This window comes from Microcebus murinus, chromosome 11 (genome assembly GCF_040939455.1).
Source record: "Microcebus murinus isolate Inina chromosome 11, M.murinus_Inina_mat1.0, whole genome shotgun sequence".
In the NCBI taxonomy this organism is placed as follows: domain Eukaryota; kingdom Metazoa; phylum Chordata; class Mammalia; order Primates; family Cheirogaleidae; genus Microcebus; species Microcebus murinus.
In genome coordinates this window covers 102396478-102409411 of record NC_134114.1, presented here as the reverse complement: position 1 = coordinate 102409411, position 12934 = coordinate 102396478, and the positions used below count along the sequence as shown (strand labels likewise).

The 12934-nt window shown below is 63.3% G+C and overlaps 3 pseudogenes; all 3 read right to left on the bottom strand.

Annotated features, from left to right (window-relative positions):
- Positions 1 to 2435: 2435 nt before the first annotated feature.
- Positions 2436 to 2554, bottom strand: LOC142874088 (uncharacterized; annotated as a pseudogene).
- A 3765-nt stretch (positions 2555 to 6319) lies between these two features.
- LOC142874087 (uncharacterized) lies at positions 6320 to 6438 on the bottom strand (annotated as a pseudogene).
- Positions 6439 to 10202: 3764 nt separating this feature from the next.
- Positions 10203 to 10321, bottom strand: LOC142874086 (uncharacterized; annotated as a pseudogene).
- Between the last annotated feature and the right edge of the window lie 2613 nt (positions 10322 to 12934).

Below are 12934 nucleotides of genomic sequence, written 5' to 3'. Positions count from 1 at the left end.
CCGCAAGAGAATCCTGGTCCCAAAGGAGCCTTCTGGGGGACCGGTGCTGAGAGAGGTTGTGGGCATGGCCCGCTGGGGCTCTGCCCGACCCAGGGCTGAGAGATGCCACCTCCCAGCTCTGGGTCCCTGCAGGAAGTGTTGGCAAGCACAGGGCCGGTCCTCCAAAGGCCCAGGTGCAGGGAGCCCAGGCCAAGCAGCCTGTGGAAGAAGCCACTTGCCGTGCCACCCCGGGAACAGGACTGCAGGCCCCGGCCCTTCCCACCTCCTCCTCCTCCTCCTCCTCCTCCCCCCCCGCCCCCCCCCACAGGGCACAGGGCTCAGAGACACCTCAGACTCTTGCTACCCAAAGTGCAAAGGGCATCAGTTGCTCCTCCAACCCCCCCGCCCAGCAGACCACGTTGTCCAGCCAGCCCCCGGGCCTCCCTGGGGTGCCCAGCACAAAAGTGCAGACACCCACCGGACCCTCAATCTCAGTTTTCGGATGTTTTTGCCACTCTAAGGACCCGCAGGCCAGCTGGGCCTTCGGGCAGGACAGAGAGCCCCGGAATCCGACGTGGAGAGCTGCGTGTACGTCCCCATCAGGAGGCGGTCCCCACCTCCGCGGCTCTCCCCTTGCGGGGAGCGGCAGCCCAGCCGGCAGCCGCAGGGCCTCAGGGAAGACACCAGGCTGGGCCCCCGCGGCACAGCGGGGGGCACGTCCCCCGCACTCAGGCGACTTAGGGACGGCTGCTGGAGACTGCTGCGGCCACCCTGCTGCCGGGTTTCTGGTGGGCTTCCTGGAAGCAGCGTCCACACCAAGCCCTTGGAAGGCCCAGGCGACGGAGGAGCCGGTCAGGCAGGGGCCCAGGACGGTGAGAGGCCGGGCGGGCGGGAAGGAGCATGTCAGGCAGGGGCAGAGGACGGTGACAGGCCGGGCGGGGAGGAGCCGGTCAGGCGGGGGCCCAGGACAGTGACGGGCCTGGCCGGGGAGGAGTGCGTCAGGCAGGGGCAGAGGAGACGGGCTGGGTAAGGGTTAGGGTGACAGTTAGGGCACAATTCACAATCGCAAAGACGTGGAAGCGACCCGAGTGCCCATCCATCCAGGAGTGCATCAATAAAATGTGGCGCGTGGACACCACGGAGTGCCATTCGGCTGTGAGGAGCAGCGGTGAGAGGGCGCCTCTCGTGTTCTCCTGGCCAGAGCTGGAACCCGTTCCAGTAGGCCAGGTATCCCAAGAATGGACACACGAGCACCACGTGAGCGCGCTCACCAGCAAATTGGTACGAACGGATGGACGCCTAAGTGGACAGAGAGGAATCACCTTCATCGGGTGGGTGTCGGGCGGGTGGGGGGAGGGGAGGGCCATACACATCCATTAGGCATGGGGTGGGTGCGCACCGACTGGGGGATGGGCGCACTTGAAGCTCTGACCCGAGGGGGGAGGCTTGGAGAGGGCAAGGCACCCGACCTTAACATTGGTACCCCCACAATACGCTGGAACAACATGAGAGGTATATGAATAAGAACACAGGGGGGGCCGGGCGCGGTGGCTCACGCCTGTAATCCTAGCTCTCTGGGAGGCCGAGGCGGGCGGATTGCTCCAGGTCAGGAGTTCGAAACCAGCCTGAGCAAGAGCGAGACCCCGTCTCTACTAAAAATAGAAAGAAATTAATTGGCCAACTAATATATATAGAAAAACACAGCCGGGCGTGGTGGTGCATGCCTGTAGTCCCAACTACTCGGGAGGCTGAGGCAGCAGGATTGCTTGAGCCCGGAGATTGAGGTTGCTGTGAGCTAGGCTGACGCCATGGCACTCACTCTAGCCTGGGCAGCAAAACGAGACTCTGTCTCAAAAAAAAAAAAAAAAAAAGAACGCAGGGGGGAGGGGGGCACGGGCGTCACATGTCACCTGAATACTTGTACTCCCATCATCTGCTTGAAGAGAGAGAGAAAAGAAAATGCAATCATAGAGGTAAGAGACACTTTTTAAAAATAATGAATCCGAAGAGAAAAGTAAAAGGAGGCCTGTGGAGCAGGTCTGGGTGTGACTCCGGATCCCCCAACATCAGGTGCCACCACCAAAGATTCCTGCGTGTAGCCCATAGAACCCCAAAAGCAACGGGACGAGTTCTGGTCACATACTCCCTCAAAATGACATCCTGGCCTTCTTCTGGAACTCCCTCCCCTCTCAGACTCTCAAGGTTTCCTCCAGCGTGTCGGTTCCCACAGAGCAGACCTTTGGTCTGAGACCTGACAGTCCAGATGCCACGCATCCTGCCGCGTGGCGGCGGTGTCGCGGCTTGGGACAAGAGGAGGCCCCACGGTGCGGGCTGGGGCGCCAGGCACCGCGCGGGCGCTGAGGGTGGGGGTGACCCCCACCCCGGGCCGCCGCCGCGCTCCCAGAAAGGGGACAGAACAAGAGGCAAAAAAAAAAAAAAAAAAAAAAAAAAGCAGCAGCCTGTGGCACCCGGTATTCCCAGGCGGTCTCCCATCCAAGTACTAACCGGGCCCGACCCTGCTTAGCTTCCCAGACCAGACGAGATCGGGGGCGTTCAGGGTGGTGTGGCCCTAGACGGCGGCGGAGGGCGCCCCTGCCCCGCTCAAGAAGCCGAGCCTCTCTGGGCTTCCCCGCCGCCGCCTCCCGCGCCGGGCCGGGCCGGTTGAGTTCGCCGGCCGGGTCCCGCGGGCTCCCAGGGACGGGGGTGATGGGCGGGGCGGGGCGGGGCGGGGGGCTGTCTCTCTCTACACACACACACACACTCACACTCACTCACACTCACACAAGATGCGCCTCCACGGCTGGACTCGCCAAGGTGGAGCCCTCCCAGCCCCCCTCGTCTCCTCGCCAGGCCTCCTTCACCTACCCGCTGCCCACCCCCAGCGCGTCGCTGCCTGCCGCTGACTGCGCACGCGCGGGACGCTCGCCCTTTGACCCCAGCCAGGGGCCGCCCTCCCCCACAACCCCTTTCAGCTGCGCCCCCCCCTCGCCCTGTGGGTGGGCTGCCGCCTATTCCCCCGGGCCAGGGCTGGGGCACAGCCAGTGTATGGGGCGTCTCTCTCTGGGGATGTGTCCCATGGGTGGGGTGGGGTGGCGTGGTTTGGGGGGCGCTGAAGAAATCAGTCCCCTCCATCTCCTACCTCTGGAAAACGCCCAAGCCCGTGGAGAACTGCCGGCACCGCTTCGTGGGGGCCGGGACCCTCCTCCGTGTCCTCCTGTGGCCCAGTCCAAGGGGCCTGGGCCTGGCCGGGGCTGCATTGGACCCCGACCACCCTGGCGTGTGGACTCGCTAAAAATCGGCCATTAGATATTGGATTCCAGCTTCCTGGAGGTCATTTCACTAATGAGTGCACCGGAAAGAGTTTCCTAATCCATCTGTGAGGGTGGCAACTGAAAGAGAATTTGAAAGCTGACAGAATAGGCGAGGGAAGGCATAGGAGATTTCCACACCCAGCAAGGAAGACTTTCCCGAAATGGAAGAAAGAAACGAGCAAACAGAGACACCGGTAGCCCGCCCGGAAAAGAGTCTGCCCCTTAGAGAAAGCACCCTGACCAGGTTCACCCGTGGGTGGGTGGCGAGCTAGCGGCGTTCAGAAGAGCGAGGCCCGCAGTCTGTGCGGAAGACTCCTGCGCTCGGGTGTGTGTGGCGGCGCGATTCACAAGCAGCTCTAGACGTTAAACCAAGGAGAAGCCAGGGAGTTCCCAACGCCCCAGGTGTCCTCAGCCCACGACTGGCTGCTGTGGGAATGCGAAGCCCGGCTCCTTGTCTCAGAGCGGGGTTCCCAGGAGGATCAGGCTGAAGCTGGGACTCGGCCTCAAAGTGTCCCCTCGCATGGCCACCCCCTTCCCCTTCCTGCTCCTCTACTCCTGGTGCCCCTCCATCCAGGGGCCAGACCTTAAAGAGTCACCGCAAGAGAATCCTGGTCCCAAAGGAGCCTTCTGGGGGACCGGTGCTGAGAGAGGTTGTGGGCATGGCCCGCTGGGGCTCTGCCCGACCCAGGGCTGAGAGATGCCACCTCCCAGCTCTGGGTCCCTGCAGGAAGTGTTGGCAAGCACAGGGCCGGTCCTCCAAAGGCCCAGGTGCAGGGAGCCCAGGCCAAGCAGCCTGTGGAAGAAGCCACTTGCCGTGCCACCCCGGGAACAGGACTGCAGGCCCCGGCCCTTCCCACCTCCTCCTCCTCCTCCTCCTCCTCCCCCCCCGCCCCCCCCCACAGGGCACAGGGCTCAGAGACACCTCAGACTCTTGCTACCCAAAGTGCAAAGGGCATCAGTTGCTCCTCCAACCCCCCCGCCCAGCAGACCACGTTGTCCAGCCAGCCCCCGGGCCTCCCTGGGGTGCCCAGCACAAAAGTGCAGACACCCACCGGACCCTCAATCTCAGTTTTCGGATGTTTTTGCCACTCTAAGGACCCGCAGGCCAGCTGGGCCTTCGGGCAGGACAGAGAGCCCCGGAATCCGACGTGGAGAGCTGCGTGTACGTCCCCATCAGGAGGCGGTCCCCACCTCCGCGGCTCTCCCCTTGCGGGGAGCGGCAGCCCAGCCGGCAGCCGCAGGGCCTCAGGGAAGACACCAGGCTGGGCCCCCGCGGCACAGCGGGGGGCACGTCCCCCGCACTCAGGCGACTTAGGGACGGCTGCTGGAGACTGCTGCGGCCACCCTGCTGCCGGGTTTCTGGTGGGCTTCCTGGAAGCAGCGTCCACACCAAGCCCTTGGAAGGCCCAGGCGACGGAGGAGCCGGTCAGGCAGGGGCCCAGGACGGTGAGAGGCCGGGCGGGCGGGAAGGAGCATGTCAGGCAGGGGCAGAGGACGGTGACAGGCCGGGCGGGGAGGAGCCGGTCAGGCGGGGGCCCAGGACAGTGACGGGCCTGGCCGGGGAGGAGTGCGTCAGGCAGGGGCAGAGGAGACGGGCTGGGTAAGGGTTAGGGTGACAGTTAGGGCACAATTCACAATCGCAAAGACGTGGAAGCGACCCGAGTGCCCATCCATCCAGGAGTGCATCAATAAAATGTGGCGCGTGGACACCACGGAGTGCCATTCGGCTGTGAGGAGCAGCGGTGAGAGGGCGCCTCTCGTGTTCTCCTGGCCAGAGCTGGAACCCGTTCCAGTAGGCCAGGTATCCCAAGAATGGACACACGAGCACCACGTGAGCGCGCTCACCAGCAAATTGGTACGAACGGATGGACGCCTAAGTGGACAGAGAGGAATCACCTTCATCGGGTGGGTGTCGGGCGGGTGGGGGGAGGGGAGGGCCATACACATCCATTAGGCATGGGGTGGGTGCGCACCGACTGGGGGATGGGCGCACTTGAAGCTCTGACCCGAGGGGGGAGGCTTGGAGAGGGCAAGGCACCCGACCTTAACATTGGTACCCCCACAATACGCTGGAACAACATGAGAGGTATATGAATAAGAACACAGGGGGGGCCGGGCGCGGTGGCTCACGCCTGTAATCCTAGCTCTCTGGGAGGCCGAGGCGGGCGGATTGCTCCAGGTCAGGAGTTCGAAACCAGCCTGAGCAAGAGCGAGACCCCGTCTCTACTAAAAATAGAAAGAAATTAATTGGCCAACTAATATATATAGAAAAACACAGCCGGGCGTGGTGGTGCATGCCTGTAGTCCCAACTACTCGGGAGGCTGAGGCAGCAGGATTGCTTGAGCCCGGAGATTGAGGTTGCTGTGAGCTAGGCTGACGCCATGGCACTCACTCTAGCCTGGGCAGCAAAACGAGACTCTGTCTCAAAAAAAAAAAAAAAAAAAGAACGCAGGGGGGAGGGGGGCACGGGCGTCACATGTCACCTGAATACTTGTACTCCCATCATCTGCTTGAAGAGAGAGAGAAAAGAAAATGCAATCATAGAGGTAAGAGACACTTTTTAAAAATAATGAATCCGAAGAGAAAAGTAAAAGGAGGCCTGTGGAGCAGGTCTGGGTGTGACTCCGGATCCCCCAACATCAGGTGCCACCACCAAAGATTCCTGCGTGTAGCCCATAGAACCCCAAAAGCAACGGGACGAGTTCTGGTCACATACTCCCTCAAAATGACATCCTGGCCTTCTTCTGGAACTCCCTCCCCTCTCAGACTCTCAAGGTTTCCTCCAGCGTGTCGGTTCCCACAGAGCAGACCTTTGGTCTGAGACCTGACAGTCCAGATGCCACGCATCCTGCCGCGTGGCGGCGGTGTCGCGGCTTGGGACAAGAGGAGGCCCCACGGTGCGGGCTGGGGCGCCAGGCACCGCGCGGGCGCTGAGGGTGGGGGTGACCCCCACCCCGGGCCGCCGCCGCGCTCCCAGAAAGGGGACAGAACAAGAGGCAAAAAAAAAAAAAAAAAAAAAAAAAGCAGCAGCCTGTGGCACCCGGTATTCCCAGGCGGTCTCCCATCCAAGTACTAACCGGGCCCGACCCTGCTTAGCTTCCCAGACCAGACGAGATCGGGGGCGTTCAGGGTGGTGTGGCCCTAGACGGCGGCGGAGGGCGCCCCTGCCCCGCTCAAGAAGCCGAGCCTCTCTGGGCTTCCCCGCCGCCGCCTCCCGCGCCGGGCCGGGCCGGTTGAGTTCGCCGGCCGGGTCCCACGGGCTCCCAGGGACGGGGGTGATGGGCGGGGCGGGGCGGGGCGGGGGGCTGTCTCTCTCTACACACACACACACACTCACACTCACTCACACTCACACAAGATGCGCCTCCACGGCTGGACTCGCCAAGGTGGAGCCCTCCCAGCCCCCCTCGTCTCCTCGCCAGGCCTCCTTCACCTACCCGCTGCCCACCCCCAGCGCGTCGCTGCCTGCCGCTGACTGCGCACGCGCGGGACGCTCGCCCTTTGACCCCAGCCAGGGGCCGCCCTCCCCCACAACCCCTTTCAGCTGCGCCCCCCCCTCGCCCTGTGGGTGGGCTGCCGCCTATTCCCCCGGGCCAGGGCTGGGGCACAGCCAGTGTATGGGGCGTCTCTCTCTGGGGATGTGTCCCATGGGTGGGGTGGGGTGGCGTGGTTTGGGGGGCGCTGAAGAAATCAGTCCCCTCCATCTCCTACCTCTGGAAAACGCCCAAGCCCGTGGAGAACTGCCGGCACCGCTTCGTGGGGGCCGGGACCCTCCTCCGTGTCCTCCTGTGGCCCAGTCCAAGGGGCCTGGGCCTGGCCGGGGCTGCATTGGACCCCGACCACCCTGGCGTGTGGACTCGCTAAAAATCGGCCATTAGATATTGGATTCCAGCTTCCTGGAGGTCATTTCACTAATGAGTGCACCGGAAAGAGTTTCCTAATCCATCTGTGAGGGTGGCAACTGAAAGAGAATTTGAAAGCTGACAGAATAGGCGAGGGAAGGCATAGGAGATTTCCACACCCAGCAAGGAAGACTTTCCCGAAATGGAAGAAAGAAACGAGCAAACAGAGACACCGGTAGCCCGCCCGGAAAAGAGTCTGCCCCTTAGAGAAAGCACCCTGACCAGGTTCACCCGTGGGTGGGTGGCGAGCTAGCGGCGTTCAGAAGAGCGAGGCCCGCAGTCTGTGCGGAAGACTCCTGCGCTCGGGTGTGTGTGGCGGCGCGATTCACAAGCAGCTCTAGACGTTAAACCAAGGAGAAGCCAGGGAGTTCCCAACGCCCCAGGTGTCCTCAGCCCACGACTGGCTGCTGTGGGAATGCGAAGCCCGGCTCCTTGTCTCAGAGCGGGGTTCCCAGGAGGATCAGGCTGAAGCTGGGACTCGGCCTCAAAGTGTCCCCTCGCATGGCCACCCCCTTCCCCTTCCTGCTCCTCTACTCCTGGTGCCCCTCCATCCAGGGGCCAGACCTTAAAGAGTCACCGCAAGAGAATCCTGGTCCCAAAGGAGCCTTCTGGGGGACCGGTGCTGAGAGAGGTTGTGGGCATGGCCCGCTGGGGCTCTGCCCGACCCAGGGCTGAGAGATGCCACCTCCCAGCTCTGGGTCCCTGCAGGAAGTGTTGGCAAGCACAGGGCCGGTCCTCCAAAGGCCCAGGTGCAGGGAGCCCAGGCCAAGCAGCCTGTGGAAGAAGCCACTTGCCGTGCCACCCCGGGAACAGGACTGCAGGCCCCGGCCCTTCCCACCTCCTCCTCCTCCTCCTCCTCCTCCCCCCCCGCCCCCCCCCCACAGGGCACAGGGCTCAGAGACACCTCAGACTCTTGCTACCCAAAGTGCAAAGGGCATCAGTTGCTCCTCCAACCCCCCCGCCCAGCAGACCACGTTGTCCAGCCAGCCCCCGGGCCTCCCTGGGGTGCCCAGCACAAAAGTGCAGACACCCACCGGACCCTCAATCTCAGTTTTCGGATGTTTTTGCCACTCTAAGGACCCGCAGGCCAGCTGGGCCTTCGGGCAGGACAGAGAGCCCCGGAATCCGACGTGGAGAGCTGCGTGTACGTCCCCATCAGGAGGCGGTCCCCACCTCCGCGGCTCTCCCCTTGCGGGGAGCGGCAGCCCAGCCGGCAGCCGCAGGGCCTCAGGGAAGACACCAGGCTGGGCCCCCGCGGCACAGCGGGGGGCACGTCCCCCGCACTCAGGCGACTTAGGGACGGCTGCTGGAGACTGCTGCGGCCACCCTGCTGCCGGGTTTCTGGTGGGCTTCCTGGAAGCAGCGTCCACACCAAGCCCTTGGAAGGCCCAGGCGACGGAGGAGCCGGTCAGGCAGGGGCCCAGGACGGTGAGAGGCCGGGCGGGCGGGAAGGAGCATGTCAGGCAGGGGCAGAGGACGGTGACAGGCCGGGCGGGGAGGAGCCGGTCAGGCGGGGGCCCAGGACAGTGACGGGCCTGGCCGGGGAGGAGTGCGTCAGGCAGGGGCAGAGGAGACGGGCTGGGTAAGGGTTAGGGTGACAGTTAGGGCACAATTCACAATCGCAAAGACGTGGAAGCGACCCGAGTGCCCATCCATCCAGGAGTGCATCAATAAAATGTGGCGCGTGGACACCACGGAGTGCCATTCGGCTGTGAGGAGCAGCGGTGAGAGGGCGCCTCTCGTGTTCTCCTGGCCAGAGCTGGAACCCGTTCCAGTAGGCCAGGTATCCCAAGAATGGACACACGAGCACCACGTGAGCGCGCTCACCAGCAAATTGGTACGAACGGATGGACGCCTAAGTGGACAGAGAGGAATCACCTTCATCGGGTGGGTGTCGGGCGGGTGGGGGGAGGGGAGGGCCATACACATCCATTAGGCATGGGGTGGGTGCGCACCGACTGGGGGATGGGCGCACTTGAAGCTCTGACCCGAGGGGGGAGGCTTGGAGAGGGCAAGGCACCCGACCTTAACATTGGTACCCCCACAATACGCTGGAACAACATGAGAGGTATATGAATAAGAACACAGGGGGGGCCGGGCGCGGTGGCTCACGCCTGTAATCCTAGCTCTCTGGGAGGCCGAGGCGGGCGGATTGCTCCAGGTCAGGAGTTCGAAACCAGCCTGAGCAAGAGCGAGACCCCGTCTCTACTAAAAATAGAAAGAAATTAATTGGCCAACTAATATATATAGAAAAACACAGCCGGGCGTGGTGGTGCATGCCTGTAGTCCCAACTACTCGGGAGGCTGAGGCAGCAGGATTGCTTGAGCCCGGAGATTGAGGTTGCTGTGAGCTAGGCTGACGCCATGGCACTCACTCTAGCCTGGGCAGCAAAACGAGACTCTGTCTCAAAAAAAAAAAAAAAAAAGAACGCAGGGGGGAGGGGGGCACGGGCGTCACATGTCACCTGAATACTTGTACTCCCATCATCTGCTTGAAGAGAGAGAGAAAAGAAAATGCAATCATAGAGGTAAGAGACACTTTTTAAAAATAATGAATCCGAAGAGAAAAGTAAAAGGAGGCCTGTGGAGCAGGTCTGGGTGTGACTCCGGATCCCCCAACATCAGGTGCCACCACCAAAGATTCCTGCGTGTAGCCCATAGAACCCCAAAAGCAACGGGACGAGTTCTGGTCACATACTCCCTCAAAATGACATCCTGGCCTTCTTCTGGAACTCCCTCCCCTCTCAGACTCTCAAGGTTTCCTCCAGCGTGTCGGTTCCCACAGAGCAGACCTTTGGTCTGAGACCTGACAGTCCAGATGCCACGCATCCTGCCGCGTGGCAGCGGTGTCGCGGCTTGGGACAAGAGGAGGCCCCACGGTGCGGGCTGGGGCGCCAGGCACCGCGCGGGCGCTGAGGGTGGGGGTGACCCCCACCCCGGGCCGCCGCCGCGCTCCCAGAAAGGGGACAGAACAAGAGGCAAAAAAAAAAAAAAAAAAAAAAAAGCAGCAGCCTGTGGCACCCGGTATTCCCAGGCGGTCTCCCATCCAAGTACTAACCGGGCCCGACCCTGCTTAGCTTCCCAGACCAGACGAGATCGGGGGCGTTCAGGGTGGTGTGGCCCTAGACGGCGGCGGAGGGCGCCCCTGCCCCGCTCAAGAAGCCGAGCCTCTCTGGGCTTCCCCGCCGCCGCCTCCCGCGCCGGGCCGGGCCGGTTGAGTTCGCCGGCCGGGTCCCGCGGGCTCCCAGGGACGGGGGTGATGGGCGGGGCGGGGCGGGGCGGGGGGCTGTCTCTCTCTACACACACACACACACTCACACTCACTCACACTCACACAAGATGCGCCTCCACGGCTGGACTCGCCAAGGTGGAGCCCTCCCAGCCCCCCTCGTCTCCTCGCCAGGCCTCCTTCACCTACCCGCTGCCCACCCCCAGCGCGTCGCTGCCTGCCGCTGACTGCGCACGCGCGGGACGCTCGCCCTTTGACCCCAGCCAGGGGCCGCCCTCCCCCACAACCCCTTTCAGCTGCGCCCCCCCCTCGCCCTGTGGGTGGGCTGCCGCCTATTCCCCCGGGCCAGGGCTGGGGCACAGCCAGTGTATGGGGCGTCTCTCTCTGGGGATGTGTCCCATGGGTGGGGTGGGGTGGCGTGGTTTGGGGGGCGCTGAAGAAATCAGTCCCCTCCATCTCCTACCTCTGGAAAACGCCCAAGCCCGTGGAGAACTGCCGGCACCGCTTCGTGGGGGCCGGGACCCTCCTCCGTGTCCTCCTGTGGCCCAGTCCAAGGGGCCTGGGCCTGGCCGGGGCTGCATTGGACCCCGACCACCCTGGCGTGTGGACTCGCTAAAAATCGGCCATTAGATATTGGATTCCAGCTTCCTGGAGGTCATTTCACTAATGAGTGCACCGGAAAGAGTTTCCTAATCCATCTGTGAGGGTGGCAACTGAAAGAGAATTTGAAAGCTGACAGAATAGGCGAGGGAAGGCATAGGAGATTTCCACACCCAGCAAGGAAGACTTTCCCGAAATGGAAGAAAGAAACGAGCAAACAGAGACACCGGTAGCCCGCCCGGAAAAGAGTCTGCCCCTTAGAGAAAGCACCCTGACCAGGTTCACCCGTGGGTGGGTGGCGAGCTAGCGGCGTTCAGAAGAGCGAGGCCCGCAGTCTGTGCGGAAGACTCCTGCGCTCGGGTGTGTGTGGCGGCGCGATTCACAAGCAGCTCTAGACGTTAAACCAAGGAGAAGCCAGGGAGTTCCCAACGCCCCAGGTGTCCTCAGCCCACGACTGGCTGCTGTGGGAATGCGAAGCCCGGCTCCTTGTCTCAGAGCGGGGTTCCCAGGAGGATCAGGCTGAAGCTGGGACTCGGCCTCAAAGTGTCCCCTCGCATGGCCACCCCCTTCCCCTTCCTGCTCCTCTACTCCTGGTGCCCCTCCATCCAGGGGCCAGACCTTAAAGAGTCACCGCAAGAGAATCCTGGTCCCAAAGGAGCCTTCTGGGGGACCGGTGCTGAGAGAGGTTGTGGGCATGGCCCGCTGGGGCTCTGCCCGACCCAGGGCTGAGAGATGCCACCTCCCAGCTCTGGGTCCCTGCAGGAAGTGTTGGCAAGCACAGGGCCGGTCCTCCAAAGGCCCAGGTGCAGGGAGCCCAGGCCAAGCAGCCTGTGGAAGAAGCCACTTGCCGTGCCACCCCGGGAACAGGACTGCAGGCCCCGGCCCTTCCCACCTCCTCCTCCTCCTCCTCCTCCTCCTCCCCCCCCGCCCCCCCCCCACAGGGCACAGGGCTCAGAGACACCTCAGACTCTTGCTACCCAAAGTGCAAAGGGCATCAGTTGCTCCTCCAACCCCCCCGCCCAGCAGACCACGTTGTCCAGCCAGCCCCCGGGCCTCCCTGGGGTGCCCAGCACAAAAGTGCAGACACCCACCGGACCCTCAATCTCAGTTTTCGGATGTTTTTGCCACTCTAAGGACCCGCAGGCCAGCTGGGCCTTCGGGCAGGACAGAGAGCCCCGGAATCCGACGTGGAGAGCTGCGTGTACGTCCCCATCAGGAGGCGGTCCCCACCTCCGCGGCTCTCCCCTTGCGGGGAGCGGCAGCCCAGCCGGCAGCCGCAGGGCCTCAGGGAAGACACCAGGCTGGGCCCCCGCGGCACAGCGGGGGGCACGTCCCCCGCACTCAGGCGACTTAGGGACGGCTGCTGGAGACTGCTGCGGCCACCCTGCTGCCGGGTTTCTGGTGGGCTTCCTGGAAGCAGCGTCCACACCAAGCCCTTGGAAGGCCCAGGCGACGGAGGAGCCGGTCAGGCAGGGGCCCAGGACGGTGAGAGGCCGGGCGGGCGGGAAGGAGCATGTCAGGCAGGGGCAGAGGACGGTGACAGGCCGGGCGGGGAGGAGCCGGTCAGGCGGGGGCCCAGGACAGTGACGGGCCTGGCCGGGGAGGAGTGCGTCAGGCAGGGGCAGAGGAGACGGGCTGGGTAAGGGTTAGGGTGACAGTTAGGGCACAATTCACAATCGCAAAGACGTGGAAGCGACCCGAGTGCCCATCCATCCAGGAGTGCATCAATAAAATGTGGCGCGTGGACACCACGGAGTGCCATTCGGCTGTGAGGAGCAGCGGTGAGAGGGCGCCTCTCGTGTTCTCCTGGCCAGAGCTGGAACCCGTTCCAGTAGGCCAGGTATCCCAAGAATGGACACACGAGCACCACGTGAGCGCGCTCACCAGCAAATTGGTACGAACGGATGGACGC